The following is a 16,083-nucleotide window of genomic DNA, read 5'->3' as shown; positions in this document are numbered from 1 at the left end:
CACTGGCGTGGCAAAAAGAAGCCAAGCTCCCCTGACCCTGTCCTGGTGCCATACTCACACAGGTACTCATTGATGGTACTTTGCTACATGTACAGCCGCTGCAGCATTGCCAACGTTGACTTCCACCTGGTGGACATGTCACAAATGAGGCGGTTAGTGGGCAGGTTGCATTCCCTTTGAATGTCAGCCAGTCGAGCACTGGCATTGTATGACCATTGGAAATGACCACAGACTTTTCTGGCCTGCCTCAGGAGATCTTGTAAGCCTGGGTACCTGCTCAAGAACCACTGCACCACCAAATTCAGGATGTGTGCCAAACAAGGAAACATGGTGCCATTGTCGCATACAACCATTCCTGGCTGAAGCTGGCGTGGCGTCAACCACCTCCGAGCCTGCCCCTGCAGAGCTGACAGAATCCCTGCCCCAGTGTGGCTCCTGTCCCCTAAGCAGTGGTTTAACCTTAAACTAAGTAGAGGCTTCTTTACTGTAAGAGCGGCAAGGATGTGGAATTCCCTTCCACAGGCGGTGGTCTCAGTGGGGGCCATCGATAGTTTCAAGAAACACCAGGGGGTGTTCGGCTCATCCCTATTGAACACTGGGTCCTTTAAAATGACTGGGATAATTCATGTCATATGTCTTGAAAAAGCACACAGTTGTGTTTGCGAAATGCATCAATGGAGGTAGCGCCAGCACCAGCCTCATGCTCTGATATATAGATATATATCTATATCTATATAGATATAGATATATATCTATATCTATATATAGATATAGATATATATCTATATATATATAGATATCTATATCTATATATATATATATCTATATATATCTATATAGATATATATAGATATATATATATATCTATATATATATATGATATTTTTTGGCTTAATACCAAAGCAGCACTATAGAATAACATTGTGTACTGGGTGTGCATGTGCAGTGTGCATAGCGTTTCCAGTTTTGGCGCCATTTTGTGACAACTTTGTCCAATTGTATGTTTGTGTTTCTTTTTATTGTGGGGTATTTGGGTAAATGACTCCACATTAATGCTATTTATGTCATTTTTTAGTGGTTTTTAACATACTATTTGAAGATCAATAAAGCTTGTTAGATATTTCCAATGATATACTGTGGTGGACTCTCCTTATTGCTTTCTTGGGTTATCTCTTTTTATCCCAGCCTCCTTTCCTATATTCCAGTGATATGGATATGTGATATGTTTATTTGCTCTTGAGGTATCCTGTCCCAACCGACAAATCGGTAACACCCTATTACTGGTTGAGTCCTCTCACCATTTAATTATATTGGATTCAGATTCATTTTATTCATATATTATGCACACAACACACTCCTACACCCTGAACTCCGAACACAGGTCACCCCTAAACCTTGCACTCTTTACATAGCTCACTTCTAAACCCTGTACTCTGTGCATAGCTCACCCCTAAACCCTGCACTTTGTACACAGCTCACCCCTAAACCCCGCACTCTGTACATAGCTTACCCCTAAACCCTGCACTCTGTACATAGCTCACCCCTAAACCCTGCACTCTGTACATAGCTCACCCATCAATCCTGAGCTCCATACATAGCTCACCCCTAAACCCTGCACTCTGTACATAGCTCATCCCTCAATCCTGCACTCTGTACATAGCTTACCCCTCAATCCTGCACTCTGTACATAGCTCACTCCTCAATCCTGCATTCCATACATTGCTCACCCCTCAATCCTGCACTCCATACATAGCTCGCCCATCAATCCTGCACTCCGTACATAACTCACCCCTCAATCCTGCACTTCGTACATAGTTCACCCCTAAATCCTGCACTCCATAAATAGCTCACCCCTAAATGCTACACTCTGTACATAGCTCACTGACAGGTAATAATGTGCAGTAACCTCCAGCAACCAATAAGTGAGCGGTAAGCATGTAACCTCTGGCAACCAATGAGTGAACAGTAAGCATGTAACCTCTAGCAACCAATCAGTGAGTGGTAAGCAGGTAACCTCTAGCAACCAATGAGTGAGCGGTAAGCATGTAACCTCTAGCAACCAATTAGTGAGTGGTAAGGATGTACAGTAACCTCTAGCAACCAATCGGTTAGCAGAAATGATAAATGGTGTGCTGTAACCTCTAGTATCCAGTCAATGAGCAGTAATAATATGCTGTAACCTCTGGCAACCAATCCCAATCACTGCCTGATCTGATTTTGAGTTAAGCTGCTATTTATTGCATGTCTCGGGGGGAGTTGGGAAGGGCCAAAGGAAATCTGATTTGTCGTTTTTTTCTTTTTAAATTGTGTTAATGCTCTGCCTTGTCCCTGTACCATGAATGCAGGTATTTAACTGTACAAATGATGTTTTCTAGTGGGGCATGTTCTGATCTAACATTCAGCCAACTACCGTGCCAACTAAGGTAATTTATTCCCAGCTGACACTGGATGCATGCAACCTCATTTCACCTTCCTCTGTCTATTTGTTTACTTGATGCTCAATAATAGTAGCATGGCTGGCTACTGTGCATTTTCCCTCTCTCTCTTTGCATTTATTTATTTTACAGCAAAGGCACTATTAGTTGGTCACGGCACATGTGTTTATAAAAAAAATAACCATAAAAATAATAGATCATAAAAGTCACATTGTGACAGCACATCTTGTGTACATCTACCATTTTATGGAATCATTTGTTGTATCATCAATTTTTATTTGGCTTTACTGAAAATAGAACTTTTTACTAATTATGCCATAAATTTTAACAAGACAGTAAACATTACAAGAATGAGTGTACATTACAAAAGAATATAAATCAGATTGCAAAAGAAATACTTGAGGCTGAGCAGTTTAGTGTGAACTTCGGTTTTATTACAGGAGCTTTAATTCCCACGGTGAAAGCTACTCTTGTGAAAACATTTAAGAGCACATGACATTATGAGAACACATTACTTCTCCTTTTTAGCTAAGGACAGCGGGCCTTGTCTCTCATTACCTGTTTGATTTGGTTTATTCCTGTTTGCAGAGGTTCAGTCTGCTCATGGTTTAGAGGATTTGTTAAATAAGAGGAAGAAAAAAAGTTGTGTGTGTTGATATCTAATCTACATAGATATAACCACTGTCATGTGATCAAGCAACAAATAATGACATATTTGGGATTATGAAAAATGTGGAACAGGCAACATGTGACCATGATATATTTGACCTTGACGTTTTATGTGTTTGACATAAATATTGGCTATATAAAAATATCCTGCAACTGAAAAATTAAGCTGGGCGGAGAGCTAGGAGAAAATATCTCATGTCAATATTTCACTATGCATGGTGTGTTGCGTTTGATATAAAATATATGATTTTTCTATAAGACTGTGATAGAATAGCAATCGGACTAGTTTGATTGCAGAGATCAGGTTTGTCTGAGGATGTTTCTCAAACGAATGCCTTGGTAACAGTGGGAACTGTTGACAGTTGGCAGTTTGGTTGTTAAGGTAAACTAGTTTGTAACCATTGACAACAAACTGGTAAACAAAAGCCCAAATAAAAGGAGCAGTAGAGACTGATACTGATAATGACACCAAAGGAAGAGGAAGAATCTGTAATAAGCAAAGAAGAAGGTGTCTGGTCACCAGAAGCAACGGAGATCATGATTACACAGTTAAGTAACTTTTAAGTGTATTTCTATTGTTACAGACTATAGGCTGTTTATTTGTTAGGCATTTTGCTTGTTATAGAATTCTGCCAGTCTTGATTTGTATTCCTAATATTGTAAAGGTTTTGTATGTACAGCATTTTTGTATAGTAAAAAGCACATTTACACACTGCAGAGGTTTCAGCTTCCTTGCTTATACCACAAAGTAACCTTGCTAGATAGATGCAAGCAAAACAATTTGGGGGCTCGTGCTGTGATCTGTGCTATAATTCAACTGAAGCAGATGTGGTTTTTTTCTGCGGTGTGTTGTGTGCTAGGTAAAAATGCTGTGTAAGCTGTTTAGAAAAAGCAAGGCTGCAGAGGGTTCTGGTGGCCAGAAGGAAGTGTGCAGCTTACCTATCTGGGCCAGAGACAATGAGTGGGAGCCTCTTGCTAAAGAATTTGTGAAATATGCTTCTTCCTTGAATATGACTCGGGGTGATAAAATCTCAGATCATTTTGTAGATTTTAGCCTTAAGGGGTTGGATTTAGGTAAAAAAAAGAAGAGGACAGTGTCCACAGTGAGTTGGTACTTCCTTCATGCTATTTATACCGCATCACATAGAAGAGAGAAGGCAGAGGCAGAGGTTAAGGTATTAAAAGACCAGCTAGCAGTTGCTTCAGTGTATGTTCAACCGCTAGTCGGGCTGATGATTTGCAAGAGCAGTGTGCAGCCCTCATGACCAAATCAATTAATGACTTAAGGAAAAGGAAGGGCTGTAAACCTGTTAAAAAAGCCAGGGTACATGCCATTATCACATTCCAAAACTGGGATTGTGAGGATGTGCTCTCCTCAAATGATAGTGAGGATGAGGAGATAGAGTTTGATATTTCAGGTGATGATCTGCTAGTGGGAAAGAAAAAATATGCCAGACCTCTCATTACTAGACAGACATGTGCACACTGAAATATTTTGTTTTGGAATTTCGCTTTCGTCCGAAAAATACATTTATTTAGTTACTCCCGAAATTTGTTTTTATTTATTTAGTTCCGTTAAAAAATGCATTTGTTTGAAAAGCCAAAATAATTGAGGTTGAATCTGTCATTGAAGGCTTATGGTGTCTGTCGAATGTTCTAAGATTTGACGGAGCAGCTAAACTGTACAATGCCGCAATCGTACATTTCCGGTCGAATGTTCCGCCTACAAGCTATAGTAGAATTCTAATGTTGTATGACACTAGTAATAATTATATTTATTAATTATTATTACTAGTCAACCAACATTAGAATTCTTCTATAGCCTATGGGTGAAGAATTCGACCATAAATGTCCGCTCATGAGGACTGCTTCATCGAATCTTCATGTCGAATCTTTTCTCTCTATGTCGAATAATCTTGGACTAATAGAGTTGGGTTAGGCACATTCAACCTTTTTTGCTATTGCCTCTATAATGTCGAATCTTTTCTCTCTATGTCGAATCTTTTCTCTCTATGTAGAATAATCTTGGACTAATAGAGCTAAGGTTAGGCACATTCAACCACAGGTTTGATGGACACAGATCGTATTGTCAGCGTCATGTCGAATCTCCTATCTATATCGAACTGTTGTTGCAACGAAAATGAAAATAAAGCATTTGTTTATGTCTGATCTTTCAGTTTTCAGATTCTGCACGTTTGTTATCGTTTGTTAAAACGATAGCGAAAATACCTGAAATTCGGACGAAAATGCATTCGGACGAAAACGAACGCACATGTCTACTCATTACTAAGCATAGGAAACGATAACATGATAGAGAGGATGTGGCAGATGGGGAGGTGCATTATCACAACCCCAGAGATGTTGAATTTGAAGAAGTACGGTAGTTTACAGAAGCTGAACTCCATGAGCTGGCAAAAAAAATACAAACAAAGGTCTGGGGAGCACCTATTGAGTTGGCACCTACACTTGTGGAATGAAGGGGTGGACAGTATTGTTTTGTCAGATAAGGAAGCAGTGGCTATGGGAGTGTTAACCCATGATCCACAATTGCATCAGCCAATGCGAAAAGCCCAAAAGTTTAGTGTGAATTTTTCACTGTTAGACCTCGTGAGAGATGGAATAGTCTGAGTATACGCTAGTCCTACTGACCTGGAAAATACCTACTCCTGGAGATCAATAGGAGAGGGTATTTCCAGGTTACATGATATATAACCGTATTAAATACATTTCCAGAGTGGATGGGTCCAGATATGGAACCTTTTACGTCTGCTCTGTGCTCTAAGCTGATGAGGTCTGCGCCATTTAATCTCATGGCTCCTTTATTGTCATTTCTGGGAGGCCTGGGATTAAACAGCAAGATTCATGAAGCCACTACCCTTTTAAGCCAGTTGGGAGAGCTAGAGGAGACTAAAACAAAATCAGTCAGGGCAGTAAATAAGGTCAAGGCCAGACAGGAAGAATACAAGCAGAAAATAACTTTTACAGAAAAGAAAGGGAAAGTGGGAGAGAAGACGGGAGGTGAAGAGAAAACCAGGCTAGTTAATTCTAAGAAAGAAATGTGGGTGGACCTATTAAAGGCAGGAGTACTTAAAGATGAGATAGATGGGATTTCTACTGCAGAAATGCTGAAGAGGTGGAAACATTTAGTAGGGAAAACTGTCAGGGTTAGAAACACTACTCCAAGTGAAGATAACATCAGCCTAGACTTAGAGAAAACAGAACAGATCCCTCCTGTTAGCCCCAAACCGATTCCTAAACCTGAACATGAACCCAAACCCAAATCCCTTTATCCTGGGGAGGAGTTAGAGAGAATAAGTGAAAGGGGATTGAGAGGTTCCTTATTCTTTATGAGGGGAAGGTGGGTCTCCTGTAATAGCAGTAAGGACAGTGACAGCAGGAGGCCGATGCCCATATGTACCTGTCACTGTATGGTGGGGGAAGTCATCTCCTACACATGCGATGGCTTTAATTGATACTGGAGCTGAAGTTACACTTTTGCAGGGAAATCCTTCCCATCACAAAGCAGATTTGGTTTATGTAAAAGGTTTGGGAGGACAAACCACACCAGCAGTTGAGACACGGGTGAAATTGGCTATAGGCAAGGGACTAGGATTTTGGACCAATGTTGTGGTATCAGAGTTATCCAAAAATATTTTTGGGATGAATGTACTTCAAGGTTAGTCTTATCAGACTGAATGGGGTACATTCACATTTGGGTATCCTGATAAAGTGTATCTGGTTAGGGCGGTGAAGGCTGTGGTCAGAGGGCATGCAAAATGGACCTCTGTCTACATTCCTCCACCAGAGAAGCCAGTCTGTCCCAAGCAATACAGACTTCCTGGAGGCCACAAAGAAATTGGGGAGACTATTCAATAACTGTTGAGAATAGGGATCCTTAGACCTGCTGTAAGTCCTTTCTTATCTCCGGTGTTCCCAATAAAGAAACCTGATGGGACATATAGATTGACTGTGGATTACAGAGGTATAAATAAAGTGGCTTCTCTATTGAAGTCAGCTGTACCTGATATCATCTCAATTGTTGAGAAAATTGCTAAAGAGGCAGGAGAATATCATGCTGTGATAGACCTGGCTAATGCTTTTTTTTCAATTTTGATAGACCCAGAGTGTCAAGACCAGTTTGCTATGGTGTGGGACGGCCGCCAGTACACTTTCACTGTGCTTCCTGAAGACTATGTTCATTCTCCAACGATTTGTCATGGACCGATTGCCCGAGATTTAAGTACCCTGCATTTGAAAGTTGCTGTGTTTCACTACATTGATGACATCATGATCTCTGGGACAAAGGAAGATGTAACTGAAGCACTGTGCTTGCTGATACAGCACTTGGAGAACAGAGAGTGGGCTATCAACAGAGACAAAGTCCAAGGACCTGCCACAGAGGTGAAATTCCTAGGAATGACATGGACTGGGCCACACAGGAAAATTCCATAGACAGTTGTGCAATCTATCCAGGCGCTGTCGCCCCTACTATTAAAAAGGAGGCACAGAAGTTCATTGGAGTTGAGGGATTCTGGATATCGTTCATACCATATCTTGGACTGATTCTGAGGCCTATATACAATGTTAACAGGAAAAATGTTGAGTTCTCATGGGGTTCAGAGCAGTGGACTGCATTCCTTGCTGCTAAAGAAGCCATTTTGCCGCATCAGGGATTGGGACCCGTAAGACAAGGAGTACCATTTCAGCTGGATGTAGGGGAGTAGGATGGTACCATATCTTGGAGTCTGTGGCAGCCAAATGAAAAGAAAGAACTGAGAGCAATACTCATTGGATTTTGGTCCAAACAACTGACAGGAGCACAGAAGAGATACACGCCCCTAGAGTAGTACCTGTTTGGGGCCTACATAGCACTTCAACATGTAGAGACCATTACAGGACAGGACACAGTCACCATCCATACTGCATTGCCAATAGCAGGATGGGTGAAAGATAATGAACTGACCACTAGGGCAGCTGTAGTCCAGAACCAGACACCGATGAAATGGAAGTGGTACCTTCAAGAAAGAGGCCAGAAGAAGAAATTCTTGAGCTGCAGTCATCCCCCATTCAAGAGGCTCCACCCTTTGAGTCTCTGCCAGAAGACATGAAGGAGTCAGCGTGGTTCACTGATGGTTCAGCCATAGTTGAATGGACAGCAGCAGCTTACAACCCAGATACAGCTCTGCAGGAGACCAGAATTGGAGGGTCCAGTCAGTATGCAGGGTTGAAAGCTGTAGTGATGACTTCAGGAGGATCCTTCTTCCCATGTCACTATCTACACTGACAGCTGGGCAGTCTTTAAAGGACTGACAACTTGGATGCCCACGTGGAAGTCCAATGAATCGATGATTAATGGAAAGGTGGCGTGGGGAGGCAGGGAAGTCTGGGACTACATCTGGAAGGAAGCTTACTCCCACACCATAAAAGTGGGACTTGACGCACATGTGCCCTTGGTCCCAGACTTTGAGAACTATAACAGAGTTGCAGATGAAATTGCCAAAGTGAATGCAGTTGTGCCAATTGATCCTGTCTTAATGAACTTGGCCAACAGGGCCCACAAGCAATCTGGACATTTGGGGCAGAAATCAACATATGAATGGGCACAGCAGAGAGGATTGTTTATATCCATGGACATGATAAAAACTGTAATAGGGAACTGTACAGTGTGTGTGGAGAAGTGCGACAATGGCCATTGCAAAAGTACTCCACTAGGTCGATTAGGAGGGGAGAGAGGCCTGCAGAGATCTGGCAGATTGACTTCATCGGTCCCCTGCCCTGGGGGAAACAATGGACTGAGATATTGTTGTACTGCAGTGGACATGTCACGTACCTGGCTGGAGTCTGAAGTGATGAGGTCAGCCTCTCTTGTATCGCCAACCCGGGTCGCGCTGGGAGTTAAGACAGAAGTACCCAAGGGACAGGAGGAACACAAGTGCCTGCAGATGTAGCCCCGGAAGCTTGAAGCAGATGATGCAACTCTTGGAAGGCAGAAAGTTACAGCAGGTCGCAGGAACTTTGTTGCGGGCACCCAGAAGACAGCGTTGAGCCAAACAGGAGGCAGAAGCGTGGTCACAAGGATATCCGGGTTCGGTAGCAGGCGGGCAGCAAGGTACCAAGTCATCAATCAGGAGCAGGGTCAAATAGGAAGCCAGAATCAGGAACCAATAATCAGAAGTATAGGGGAGTCCAGAAGCAGGGTCAAGGAAAGCCAAGGTTCAGCAACGGATATCAGGCAGGCAATAGCAAGATTCAACAGGATATGGGTACAGGAACAGCTGAAGATCAGTCAGGATCTGTTACAGGTCAGTGCACCCCTTAAGTAGTCCCTCTTGCGCCAAAGGGATGCGCGGATGCGCTCCTACGGATACGCACACTGCTTCGCGTACGCGCATTGGCACGTCTGTGATCCGCCAAGTCTCTCATGCGTGCATGCGTGCACAAGTGCTCCCAGAGCACGATAGTTCTCTTACAGGACACCTATTCAGGATTTATGCTTGTTCATCCTTGCAAACCTGCAGATCAAGCCGCAATGCTTCAACTGCTCCATAAACTTGTTGTTGCTTATGGCTGTCCCAAGCAAGTCCAAAGTGATAAGGGCTCACACTTCACTGGATCAACAGTACAGCAATGGGCCAAAGATTCTTGAGTGTACTGGTTGTGCCACATCCTATACCATCCACAGACAACTGGTTTGATTGAAAGATACAAAGGATCAGATACGCAAGCTTACAATCACACAAACACTAAGGGGATGGGATTGGGTCCTCACACAGGCAGTCATGTGGTTAAATTCTAGGCCAATAGCCAAAAGCACACCATATGAGAGGATGGTAGGGGCTGGGGCACAGATTCCACAGCTGGAGTTCAGAGTTCAGTATTTATGTAAGATTCCTGAAAGAACAGGGCTTAACAGATACCATGTTACTGCTTCCTATGAAATAGACACCAAGAGTGACACATCTGAAGCCGAAGCCTATCTAGAAATGAGAAGGAATCTGGCAGGAAGGTTTGAAGTTATATTTGCATTGGCAGATGAGCTTCAAGACAGTGGCTGGGACTCTGAATGGTTAGTGGATACTTCTCAGCAAGAGTGGAAAGTGAGGCTACATAACATCAAACCATCCAAAATAAACAGCAGTGATCTTCTAGGAAATATCTGTATATTTCCTCTCCTCCCTATTGATGTTCTTTGGGAGGGTCAGAAGTGGGTACAGGCAGGTGGCAAAGTGTTGGTCAGAGATCCAGGCAAGAAGCTAGTTAGAGGAGAGATTGTAGCTGAAGGGGCCAGGGTCTACTGTTTATGTATTATTAGAAGGAACAGATAATCCGCTTTGTTTTCCACTCCACAGGCTGTCTACGATTTGATCCATAAGACCAGAGAAAAGTGGTTACATGATGGACAGAATGTGGAGAGCAAGGCCTTTGATGTATTACAAGCCTGGACTTGTAAAGAACTTTAGAATAGACTTTCTAATTAACTTTTAGCCAAAGACTGAAACACCTGAAAAACCAAGGGCGGAATGTGTTGTGTTTGATATAAAATATACGATTTTTCTATAAGACTGTGATAGAATAGCAATCAGACTAGTTTGATTGCAGAGATCAGGTTTATCTGAGGATGTTTCTCAAACGAATGCCTTGGTAACAATGGGAACAGTTGGCAGTTTGGTTGTTAAGATAAACTAGTTTGTAACCATTGTCAACAAACTGGTAAACAAAAGCCCAAATAAAAGGAGCAGTAGAGACTGATAGAAGCCTACTTATAATGGATTAACACCAGAGCAGGAGGAAGAATCTGTAATAAGCGAAGAAGAAGGTGCCTGGCCTCCAGGAGCAACGTAGATTGTAATTACACAGTAACCGGAGTTAAGTAACTTTTAAGTGTATTTGTACTGTTTAAGACCATAAGCTGTTTATTTGGTAGGCATTTTGCTTGTTATAGATAGATATCTGTCAGTCTTGATTTGTATTCCTAATATTGTAATAGTTTTGTATGCACAGCATTTTTGTATAGTAAAAGCTCATTTACACACTGCAGAGATCTCAGCTTCCTTGCTTATACCGCAAAGTAACCTTGCTAGATTAGACGCAAGCAAAACACATGGTCACATTAACCCTAATAGTAGTTATAGCATAGTCCCTTTATATCATCAAATCTTGTGAATTTCTATCAATTTAACAAAACAATACTTTCCAGCTACTGTTACCCACCCAAGAGGCAAGTACATCATGTACTCATGGTGCAACACATGCATTACGTGTTGTGACATGATATGGATAAACTTATTTGGATTTTATTAAGTCTTTAGTAAAGTCCAAGTATGTTGCAACGCTACAGCATAACCATAAGATCACCGCATCATCAGCTGCTTATTTTTTGACATATTCAGCTCCTAAAGCCTGTGTAAGGCACTCGGTCCGACAGAAGCCAGCCATTTGGCCGGCTTCTGTCGGATGAGCATGCTGGAGAGCCATCAGCCCACTGGCTCCTGATCAGCGTTCTCAGCCTATGGCCAAGAAAGCTGATTGGAGTATTTTGGTGGGGGAGCCGTCCCCCTGTCAGAGGGGGGGAATCACTGTACTAATGTTAGATCTTTAGTACAGTGGCTCAGACCGGAGCTGACAGTTTTATTTTGTTCAACCTGTTGGGTTTAATGGAAAAAACTAATGGTGTGTACCAGGCTTTATATTCAGTGGTAGGGGATTCCTTTGTTTATAATATTCTTTGCTTAATGATGAATTAATAAATGATTGTAGATTAGAACATGTGATAAAAGCTTGGGGCTAGCCTCAATCATTCTTATGTTTGCTGAAATGCAGTTAAGCTAGCCAAGCAATCATAGAGCAGGCTAACAGATTCCTCCATCCATGCTATGCAGCCTGTAACCACTTCAGCCCCAAAAGATTTTACCCCCTTTCTGACCAGAGTACATTTTACAATTTGACACTGCATCGCTTTAACTGACAATTGCGCGGTCATGCAATGCTGTACCCAAACAAAATTGGGTCCTTTTTTTCCCCATAAATAGAGCTTTCTTTTGGTGGTATTTGATCACGTCTGCAGTTTTTATTTTTTGCGCTATAAACAAAAAAAGAGTGACAATTTTAAAAAAAAACAATATTTTTTACTTTTTGCTATAATAAATATCCCCCCAATTTTTTTTAAAAAACAAATTTCTTTATCAGTTTAGGCCAACATGTATTCTTCTACATATTTTTGGTAAAAAAAATTGCAATAAGCGTATATTGATTGGTTTGCGCAAAAGTTATAGCGTTTACAAAATATGGGAAAGATTTATGGCATTTTTATGGAGGTTTTATATATTGTTATTTTTTTACTAGTAATGACGGTGATCTGAGATTTTTAGTGGTATTGCAACATTGTGACGGACAGATCGGAGACTTTTGACACATTTTTGGGACCATTAACATTTATAGAGCGATCAGTGCTATAAATATGCACTGATTACTATATAAATGTCATCGGCAGGGAAGGGGTTAACACTAGGGGGCAATCAAGGGGTTAACTGTGTGTTCCCTCACTGTGCTTTAACTGTGTGGGGATAGGACTAACTAGGAGAGATGATAGATCGCTGTCCCTACTTTGTAGGAACACACGATCTGTCTTCTCTGCTCTGACAGCACAGGGATTTGTGTGTTTACACACACAAATCCCCATGCTGGCTCTCGTGCACGCGATCGTGCGAGGCCGGCAGACACATCGGGCCCCCTGCTGTGCAGCGGGCGTGCCCTCTGGGGGCTCTCCTGGCCATATATATATATATATATATGGGATTTTGCTCAGGAGAGCCATTCTGTCGCAGTATATCTGTGTGAGCCGGTCATGAACCGGGTAAATAGGTTCTTATTTCATAGTCAAAAACAGGAATGGCTGCCATTCTTTGGGCTTCATAGCTTTTATAATTTTTTACTTCAGACAAAGCTGCATTCACCAAACCTCTAGTGTCTTGTATTTCAAAGAAACTCATTCTTACATTAAAGCAGAACTTCAGTCATTTTTCATCTTTCCATCTATTAAATCTTCTGCCCTTGTTGTTTTAACTTTGGATAGTAAAACATATTTTTTTCTGCCAGTAAATACCTTATACAGCACACTTCCTGTTTCTTGTCTGGTAAAAAGCCTAGGCTTATGACATCATGCACAGCTCTTTCTCTCTCTCACTCTCGTGAGAGTTTGCCAGGAAGGGAGGGTGGGGGGGTGAGTCATAAGAGGGCCAATAAGAGCTGCAGAGCTGATGTGTGCCTCTGTGTGTCTGTGTAAATCTAGGAAGTGAACAGGCAGTGGTTTCAGCTGCCCACAGTTAAAATGGATGCAGCCAGACTCAGTGGAGGGAGATTTCCGCAGCATATTTGGCAAGTACAGAATCATAGTATATATAAAATAATATGCAAAGTAGTTGGAGGAAAGCTTCAGAATGGCAAAGATGTTTTTATTACAAATTTTGTGAGCAGACTGCAGCTCTTCTTTAACTGCTTCTTAAGGCATTGGTGCAGTTCAGAGTCACGCTGTAAATGACAGCCATGATGCCCCAGTTGATTACTATTTCACGACTATGGACACAACCAGAAGAAACTATATAACCCACAAATCTGGGCTGTATATGCAACTAATTATATTACCTTGACTACTGTGCTGTGCTGTGCTTTGCTTCTAAATACTTGTGACTAAAGCCCCATTCACATGATCAGAAAATCGTACAATAATCGGATCATTAGTACAGAGCTTTCGATCATGACAGTTCATCTGATATTATCCGATTGGACATGCACTAAAAAAAATTTCATACGATGCCAGAAATTGACTTTAATTACTTCTAAATGTAAGTGATTGTGAACATATTGTCCAAAAAAAACTTTATGGTGCATGTTTCCTTAGTGGACTGGAATCAATTTACAGTGATATAACTGCCCTGATACTGGCACTGCTTGCATGAGTCAGGTGTTGAAAACCTGCAGCACTGGAGTGCAGCCTTCGCTACGATAGGCAGCAGCCATCCTGAAATACTTTCCTTAATTTAAAATGAAAAGACTAATATAAAAATATATATATTATAGCTGAATAAGGTTAAAGGAAAGCTGTCGCATTTAAAAAAAAGTGGTATCTTCCATATGAACCTAATTTTTAAGGTGCAGCCTTTAGGGCTGTGATCCCAGGGCTGGAGTAGCATAATATTATTTAGTGATAGTACTCCTTTAAGATGGTATTCTGCGTTGAAGATAGAGAATCATGTCCCAGTGCAATTATTTTTGCCAGTCATGTACTTACTCAGATAGCAAGGATAACTTGCCACACATTTGTGGCAGTATTGAATTGTAAGTCTTGTCAACTTGCTGCACATCTTCCCTGGAAAGTTGTACACTTGCAGAGCACTTGAAGCACAAGTTCTAGTTGACACGTTTTCAATGCAAATTTGCATGGCAAGTCACTAGCAAGAGCAAAGTTGTAGTGGTAAGTCTACAGCAAGAGCCCCTCAAGTCTACAGCAAGAGCCCCGCAAGTCTACAGCAAGGGACCCACAAGTCTACAGCAAGAGACCCGCAAGTCTCAGTTTTTGGCAAGAAAAAAGAAGCAAGCAGCACAAATCTATAATCCCACAATCTGGTGATAGTGAACCCACTGCTATTAATCTAATCCCTTACTGTACATGTGTGAAATACATTCACTCCAGCAATCATATATAATGATAAACCCTGTGTCATTGCATAAAATAATTCATCTATCATACAAAAAATATTTGTTTCTCTGAAACAATCCCAGATAGCAAGTAATTATGCTGCAGCAAGTCCACATTGCATGACTCCAGATCAACTTTCTTTGCAAACATTCTGAAAGTTCTGGTTCAGTTATGTTGTGTAAGTTATCCCACCACAGGGGTCACTGCAGCTGTATTTTCATCATTGCTCCCTGCTGTGTGTAAGATTTTTCTTTAATTGCAATGGCAGCCATTGAATCACTGTAGGAGTGATGTGCAGAGAGGGGAGTGGTAACCATGAGATCTGACATGAAGTTCAGGGAGGAAGAAATCAAGGATTGAGTAACCCCAATATCCCATTGGTGTAGCATAATTTGGAATGTTTTATTTTTCCTTGTTAATATGCTGAGATTTAGCAGAAAATGTGTGTATTTAACGAGAGATGGAAATAGGAACCTCAGAGGACTGTGCTGTACTGTATACAGTGAGATTATTTAATTGTGCTCTATACAGAGAGACCCATGCATTGTGCTGTATACAGAGAGATCCCTTTCATGGAAAATAGGACAAGGTGGATACTTTTGTCACCATTTATACTGGTCTCACCTCACTCTACAGAGGTCTCAGGTCATATGACCTTTCTGGTCTAGGCATGCCTTATATCCCTGACAGTAAAGCAGAGAGAAGACCGGGGGGTTCCCCCACTACTGGTTTTTCTATTGTGCTTTATTGAGCTTGGTCTATAAATGCTAGATTTGTCTCCTGCATTGTGTGCAATGTCTACCATTTCCCTCTTACATTCTGTTGATGTCTTCTGTAGCTTTATTCCTGGCTGGGATATTCTCTGCAATTTCTGTATTTATGCATCTGTTGCCCCTCGATCTGAAAACAACGATTCCCATCATGGAATGCCCTGTGTTTTTGAGTATATGTAATAACAATAATAATAAAGTGCACTAATTCAAGAAGCTATGCAGCAAAAATAAACAAATATGAATGAATGACTATCCCTCTATTAAAAAAAAAATAAAAAAATGCGATAATAAGTGAAACAGTGATGAAGTGCGCTAATTCAAGAAGCTAAGCAGCAAAAATAGACAAATATGCATGAATGCCTATCCCTAATTAAAAAAAAAAAAACACAAAACAAAAATTGCCGTAATATGCGATAATATGTGAAACAGTGATAAAGTGCACTAATTCAAGAAGCTAAACAGCAAAAATAGACAAATATGCATAAATGACTATTCCGAATAAAAAAACCCA

The 16,083-nt window shown here is 41.3% G+C and overlaps 1 long non-coding RNA gene across 2 annotated transcripts; it reads left to right on the top strand.

Annotated features, from left to right (window-relative positions):
• Positions 1-3,041: 3,041 nt before the first annotated feature.
• LOC141127741 (uncharacterized) lies at positions 3,042-11,139 on the top strand. 2 transcript variants are annotated; one of them, XR_012241588.1, is made up of 3 exons: positions 3,042-3,652; positions 7,222-9,213; positions 10,454-11,139. It is a non-coding gene; the product is annotated as an uncharacterized lncRNA (long non-coding RNA). The 2 variants fall into 2 exon arrangements; XR_012241589.1 differs by lacking the exon at positions 3,042-3,652 and adding an exon at positions 3,673-5,440 and having other exon boundaries at positions 5,478-9,213.
• Positions 11,140-16,083: the final 4,944 nt, after the last annotated feature.

The sequence above is a fragment of the Aquarana catesbeiana genome, linkage group LG02 (assembly GCF_042186555.1).
Source record: "Aquarana catesbeiana isolate 2022-GZ linkage group LG02, ASM4218655v1, whole genome shotgun sequence".
NCBI classification, from domain to species: domain Eukaryota; kingdom Metazoa; phylum Chordata; class Amphibia; order Anura; family Ranidae; genus Aquarana; species Aquarana catesbeiana.
Note: the sequence above shows the minus strand (reverse complement) of the source record. Positions and strands in the feature narration are given on the sequence as shown.